The sequence below is a fragment of the Schistocerca piceifrons genome, chromosome 5, assembly GCF_021461385.2.
Source record: "Schistocerca piceifrons isolate TAMUIC-IGC-003096 chromosome 5, iqSchPice1.1, whole genome shotgun sequence".
Classification (NCBI taxonomy): Eukaryota; Metazoa; Arthropoda; class Insecta; order Orthoptera; family Acrididae; genus Schistocerca; species Schistocerca piceifrons.
The window spans coordinates 206,520,526-206,527,824 of record NC_060142.1 but is presented as its reverse complement, the minus strand read 5'-3'; the positions used below and the strand labels follow the sequence as shown (position 1 = coordinate 206,527,824).

At 44.2% G+C, this 7,299-nt stretch overlaps 1 pseudogene; it reads left to right on the top strand.

Annotated features, from left to right (window-relative positions):
- The first annotated feature begins 2,495 nt into the window (after window positions 1-2,495).
- Window positions 2,496-2,612, top strand: LOC124799854 (annotated as a pseudogene).
- Window positions 2,613-7,299: the final 4,687 nt, after the last annotated feature.

The following is a 7,299-nucleotide window of genomic DNA, read 5'->3' as shown; positions in this document are numbered from 1 at the left end:
TTAGCAAACTCAAGTGGCAGACTCTGCAAGAGAGGCGCTCTGCATCACGGTGTAGCTTGCTGTTCAGGTTCCGAGAGGGTGCGTTTCTAGATGAGGTATCGAATATATTGCTTCCCTCTACTTATACGTCCTGAGGAGATCACTAATGTAAAATTAGAGAGATTCGAGAGCGCACGGAGGATTTCCGGCAGTCGTTCTTCCCGCGAAGCATACGCGACTGGAACAGGAAAAGGAGATAATGACAGTGGCACGTAAAGTGCCCTCCGCCACACGCCGTTGGGTGGCTTTCGGAGTATAAAAGTAAATGTAGATGTAGATGTAAAGCACTAAGAAGGGCGTCTGCGGCAGCCCATAAAAAATTAGTGGATTGTAGCATGCGCAGCTGGGCCGCTGTGATTTCGTGCTTCCGGACTATCAGTTGTAGATAGGCTGTCTCATGGAAAACTACGCGGACTACCTCGGCACGCCTCACGGCCGATACACACCCGCACCGAGCGCCACCTATCCGCAGTTCCTGTCCATTATGTTCCCGTTCGCTACTCAGTGATTGCCACAGGAGGTCAGATGTATTTGTGCATTCGCAGTGTAGCACGTGGATCCATTGCCCAGCTACGCTTATCAGTTATACACTGAAGCGTCAAAGAAACTGATATAGTCATGCATATTCAAATACAGAGATAGGTAAACAGGCAGAATACGGCGCTGCGGTCTGCAACGTCTATATAAGACAAGTGTGTGGCACAGTTGTTAGATCGGTTACTGCTGTTACAATAGCAGTTTATCAAGATTTAAGTGAGTTTGAACATGGTATTATAGTTGGCACACGAGCGACGGGACACAGCATCTCCAGCGTAGCGATGAAGTGGGGATTTTCCCGTACGACCATTTAACGAGTGTACTGTGAATATCAGGAATCCGATAAAACATCAAATCTCAGACATCGCTGTGGAAGGAGAAAGATCCTGCAGGAACGGGACCAACGACGACTGAAGAGAATCGTTCAACCTGACACGAGTGCAATCCTTCCGCAAAAATGTGCAGATTACAACGCTGGGCCGTCAACAAGTGTCAGCGTGCGAACCATTTAACGAAACATCACAGATATGGTCTTTCGGAGCCGAAATCCCATTCGTGTGTCCTTGATGACTGCACGACACAATGCTCTACGCCTCCTCTGCGCCCTTCAGCACCGAGACTGGTTGATGAGTGGGTACATGTTGCCTGGTCTCGTTTCAAATTGTATAGAGCGGATGGACGTCTAGACGTATGGAGACAACCTCATGAATCCACGGACCCTGCATGTCAGCAGGGGACTGTTCAAGCTGGTAGTGGCTCTGTAATGGTGTGGGGCATGTGCAATTGGAGTGATATGGGACCCCTGACACATCTTTGTACGACTCTGATAGGTGACACGTACATACGCATCATGTCTGATCACCCGCATCCATTCATGTCCATTGTGCATTCCTACGGACTTGGGCAATTCCAGTAGGATAACCGACACCCCACATGTCCGTAATTGGTACAGAGTGGCTTCAGGAATACTCTTCTCAGTTTAAACGCTTCCGCTGGCCACCAGATTCTCCAGACATGAATATAATTGAGCATATCTGGGATGCCTTGCAATGCGCTGTTCAGAAGAGATCTCAATCCCCTTGTTATCTTACGGATTTATGGACACCCCTGGAGGATTTATGGTGTCAATTTCCTGCAGCACTACTTCAGATATTAGTCGAGTCCATGTTACGTCAGGTTGCGGCACTTCTTCGTGCTCGCGGGGGCCCTACACAATATTAGGCTGTTGTACCAGTTACTGTGGCTCTTCGGACGTGTCCGAAAGAACAGACACCACGCCGAATTCGCAGCTGTGAAACATTATATGTAAACTGAAGGGGATCACCGCTGCCAGCTGCAGCGGGACATTAATCGGAATCATTGGCGACGGGCGAGAATGTGCACCGGACCGGGATTCGAGCCGGGACCTCCTAGGTAGGCGCCGTAACCACTGCCCCATTCGGGACACAGCGTTGTCGCAACTGCACGGACTGTCTCGGCACGCTTGACGACCGACCCTCACTCCCACCTAGCGCCACCTATCCGCAGTGAGGCGTGCCGAGACAGTCCATGTAGTTCCGACAACACTGCGTCCCGGACGGTGCAGTGGTTACCGCACCTGCCTGGTAAGCAGGAGGTACAGGGTTCTAATCCCGATCCGGTGCACGTTTTCGCTCCTCGCAGCTGATTGCACTTAATTTCCCGCTGCAGCTCACGGCAGTGATCCCCCTTCAATTAACATATTATAGCCGTCTCTTTCTGGCACATTATTTTGTGATACACAGCTTGAGTTTATTACGGAAATTCCAAATTCTTCTCAAACAACCGTTGGGTAATGGAAAATTCTCCGTACTCCATTTATTTTCCAAAGTGCCAAAAGTGAATTCTGTAAACCGCCTTGTTCGAGACTGTCGATTTTTTAAGGTTCTTTCATTATTTGTGGCAACGGCCTTGCCGCAGTGGATACACCGGTTCCCGTGAGATCACCGAAGTTAAGCGCTGTCGGGCGTGGCCGGCACTTGGATGGGTGACCATCCAGCCGCCATGAGCTGTTGCCATTTTTCGGGGTGCTCTCAGCCCCGTGATTCCAATTGAGGAGCTACTCGACCGAATAGTAGCGGCTCCGGTCATAGAAAACCATCATAACGACCGGGAGAGCGGTGTGCTGACCACACACCCCTCCTATCCGCATCCTCAACTGAGGAAGAAACGGCGGCCGGATGGTCCCGATGGGCCACTTGTGGCCTGAAGATGGAGTGCTTTATTATTTGTGAAACTCGTCCCTCCATAATAACGCATTACATTTTCAGACACACCAAGCTCTTCGTCTCCGACGATGACCTACGGCATCGGTACTCTCTTGTTTGATATGGGACATTTCTCTATTATTAATAAATATTTACTAACGAGATTCTCTTGGAAAGTGTATTGCATAAAAATAAATGAATCACTATATTTTCAGTATAAGGCCGTTGTGGCCGAGCGGTTCTAAGCGCTTCAGTCCCGATCCGCGCTGCTGCTACGGTTGCAGGTTCGAATCCTGCCTCGGGCAGCCGGCCGAAGTGGCCGTGCGGTTAAAGGCGCTACAGTCTGGAACCGCAAGACCGCTACGGTCGCAGGTTCGAATCCTGCCTCGGGCATGGATGTTTGTGATGTCCTTAGGTTAGTTAGGTTTAACTAGTTCTAAGTTCTAGGGGACTAATGACCTCAGCAGTTGAGTCCCATAGTGCTCAGAACCATTTGAACCATCCTGCCTCGGGCATGTCCTTAGGTTAGTTAGGTTTAAGTAGTTCTAAGTCTAGGGGACTGATGACCTCAGATGTTAAGTCCCATAGTGCTCAGAGCCATTTGAACCATTTTAAAATGACGGAAAAATAATTTTTATAATCATAGCAAAGTATATTTGTTATGACGAAAAAGACATGACATATGCCACGACTGTCTCGCTCGGCTGATCTGTCACGACTGACCCCCAGCTGGCTGACTAAACTGGCTGCTCAACATTGCGGCTGCCTAGTGCGTTATAGCCCAAACTGCTGAGGGCGTCCACCTGTAAGCAGTTTTTGTTTCATTTGTTACGCTGTAAATCAAGTAAAGTTGTGCTCTACTTGAAGGATGGTTTTAGCGTGCAATGCTTTAATAGGTGTGGTGATGTGCCCTTGACTTCCTCCCACATCTTAACAGACTTATACAGCCAGTTAGAGGGGGATCTAAATCTCAACATGTACCCCGAAATACGGTTTAACTTGACTTCGCATTATTGTAATTATTATAGGTGAAAGAAGCGATGAGAACAGAGAAAATCGTAGGACCAATACGGGATCGAACCCTGAGGCTAGTTTTATAGTCTGGAACTTTAGCCATTAAACCACAAAGGCATATTTGTGGACAAAAAAGTTATGTTATTTATCAAACACCCCAAACTGCTCTAGGCCAAGAGAACGAATACTAATCCTGTACAATAAGTAGACGAATCAAATTCAGTGACTTACATGTTATTCGTTATTTGATTTACAGATAACTGGTTGGTGAGTAAATTTGTTTGAATGATCTACTTCTTCGAATAATTGTCCAGATGGAAATCTGTTCGATTAATCCCAATCTCTGTTCACCATTACACTTTACACTTCCTTTCTCTTTCTGTCCATATCATCAGATATAAAGAGTCCTAGTAGTTCATTTCCTCTGTTTATTCACCATAGCCTATGGTATAGCTGGATTGAAGATTTTTGTTGATTATAAACAACGTTGATAATTATAGTCTGTTGTCACATCCCTCGACATAAATCTTAATTTTCTTCTGTTCAAAATATACCTAAGTGACAGTGGAATTTTAGCAGCTGACTGAAAGCGAGCATTAATTCATTAGCTATTATTTTACAGAAATATAATGTTCCCAAACTGAAGCAATGACCTTCAATAACATTCGATATTCGGTTGTCACTTAAGTTTTCCTTAACCTGTGGTAGTACTTGGTGAAACCCAGGTATACAGAACACACCTTCTCTGTAGAAGACACGGAAAATCGACAGCCAAAAAGCAATCCTAATTTCAAATGCGTTTTAACAAATGACAGGCCCATTAGTGCTACTACGTTGTGTCGAAGATATATAGATAGTCTATGTTTCCTTACTCACGTTACAAGGGCACGTGGCTGTTGCTCGTCGCTCCGTGAGTGAGCGTCGCGTGATATCGAACTGCCAACCGCATATACCGTGCATGGTAGCCGTGCAGTCTGGGCCGCCTTGCCACGGTTCGTGCGGCTCCCCCTGTCCAAGGTTCGAGTCCTATCTCGGGAAGGGATATATGTGTGTCGTCCTTAGTGTAAGTTAGTTTAAGTTAGAGTAAGTAGTGTACATGCATGCATGAGAAATAATACTCCCTTTATTGTAGAGTACGTTAGAGTCTAGTAGAAAGCATTCCAAAGTTTGCATGTACTAGAAGCTCGTCATTAACATTTTTCACATCACCTTTATATCCAGTTCACTGTTGGCAGAAAAATTCATATGAGTAATTCATCAATATACTACGTCAAGATATGAGGACCTAATGCCATAGAGTCCACGCATGGTGTTCCACCTGCTGGAACATGGTTAGGGAAATATTTTGGAGGATACTAAGCAACTTCTTTTCGTTGATCCCTGACCATTAGCAGGTTGCAGAGCACTGACATGAAGTTCTTTGTTACCAGTGCCTTTCGGCAACGAAACTAGACATTACGTCATACGAAAGCCAATGATGCAATTTTTGGGCTGTATTCTTGGAGCCTGTTACCACTACTTCATCTTGTCATGGAGGGACGCTGTATCTATGGCTACAAAGTACTTTAGTATCAAATGCCGTAACTAAGAAAACGAAAGAAATAATTTTAGAAATTTTGTCTCTAGCAATGGAATTAGTTGCGTGTTGAAAAACAGCAATCCAGCAAAAACGATGAATGAGGAAATTGGTGGTAATTTATCAAATAACAGCAGCTGGTGATTGAGATGACACTAAATCTCTGGACTGAATGGATGCAGATCAAATGTTTCGTAATAAACTTGAGAATGATACGATGCGTGACATATTCAGACTACTGTACCGAGTTTAACCTTTACGGAGTATTTTACTTTGAAGACATTGTACGTATTATACAGTATTTAATTTCATTAATGTACTCGTTTGAAACAATGGTCACCACAGCAGCACTCTTCATTAATGGTAAGAAACTTATTCCATTATGATTTTATTAAACGTACAAAACAACATCAATATTTATTTAGAAATTCATATCTTCTGCTATTATGCCTCGAAATCAACAACTGTGGCTTTTTAACAACGCGATTGTTTAGAAGATTATGGTAGTGCCACGATCTGCAAGTCGAACTGCAGCTGTCTGTATGTGCTCATGAAAGACCATTGCACTTGGCGGCCGTGACGTTAAAGTTAGGAAACAAATGACATGTCACTAGAACACGAGTCTGTGCCATAAGAAATTACTGCATTGGATATTCCACAATTCTGCAGAAGAACAAGACGAACTGTTTCAAAAGTAGTGCGAAAAACGGTGACACTTCTGTTGTATCATTTTAGACTTCCATTTGGCTGATTAAAAATTGATTCAGCTTTATTTTCACGTATTCCGTAGTCTTTCATTCCATTACATGTGACAAACTAGTGGCATGAGATGTACTGGAAACAGAAACTTTAATATAAGTTTTAAGAGAACATGCTTCCATGCTGCCACCATCCAAAATAAGTTTTTCCACAAGAGAAAATTGACAACATGTCATGCTCAGCACAAGCAAAACGATTCTATACTTGAGAATAGCAATCTGACGATGAACGTGTCGGCTCGATATTTGTAACTAAGCAATGTGCTCTGAACAAATATCATTTTTGTCAGTGGTTGATTGTTATTACTCTAGTTATTTTAAAGAAAGGGTTTACCAGCGGGGATGACGTGACAAGTAATAGCCCCTATAAGGTGGAACAGGTCCTTTAAAGTGCTTTAGTAACGCCAGGGTTAGTGACCCTTCGTGAACGAAAAAGTTACTTTTAAAATACGGAAAAACTACAACAAACGGAGTGTGCTCCGGTGCGAGGCGTGGAATTGTGCTTTGTCCTTTTCCCGGTTTTCTGGGCGACTTTTTCCTTTTGGTGAACGTATGAGTGCTAGACAGGAAGTGACAGCTTCTACTAGAACGAAAAACTATAAGCTAGCTGGAGGCAGAACGAAAGATTCTAGGGCGAGATATAACTGAAGCAAATAAATTCAATTTGTTTCCATGGAAATATGAGTGTGGTGATTTTGTGTGACTGTTTTTCTACTTACTTTACCCTACATCTTTGTTTTATTATCCAGGAAATTATCGACGGGTCCTGCTAGTTGTCAACTGTTAACGCTGAGTATACCGCGTGAGTCAAAAAGAACTTTACAACTTTGTAATGATATAGAAATGCCGCGTGGGGTAGCCGTGCGGTCTTTGACGTCTGTGACGGTTCGCGCGGCTCCCCCGTCGAAGGTTCGAGTCCTCCCTCGGGCATGTGTGTGTTTGTTGTCCTTAGCGTAAGTTAGTTTATGATAGATTAATTAGTGTGTAAGCTTAGGGACCGGTGACCTCAGTAGTTAGGTCCCATAAGACCTTACCACAAATTTCAAAAAATATAAAAATTTATTGAAATGACTTAGAGTCGGTAGATGTGTCGTTTTGTAGCAAACAATTTCAAGTTTCACGTAAGTGTCAAGTGCTAGTTTGGTTCACT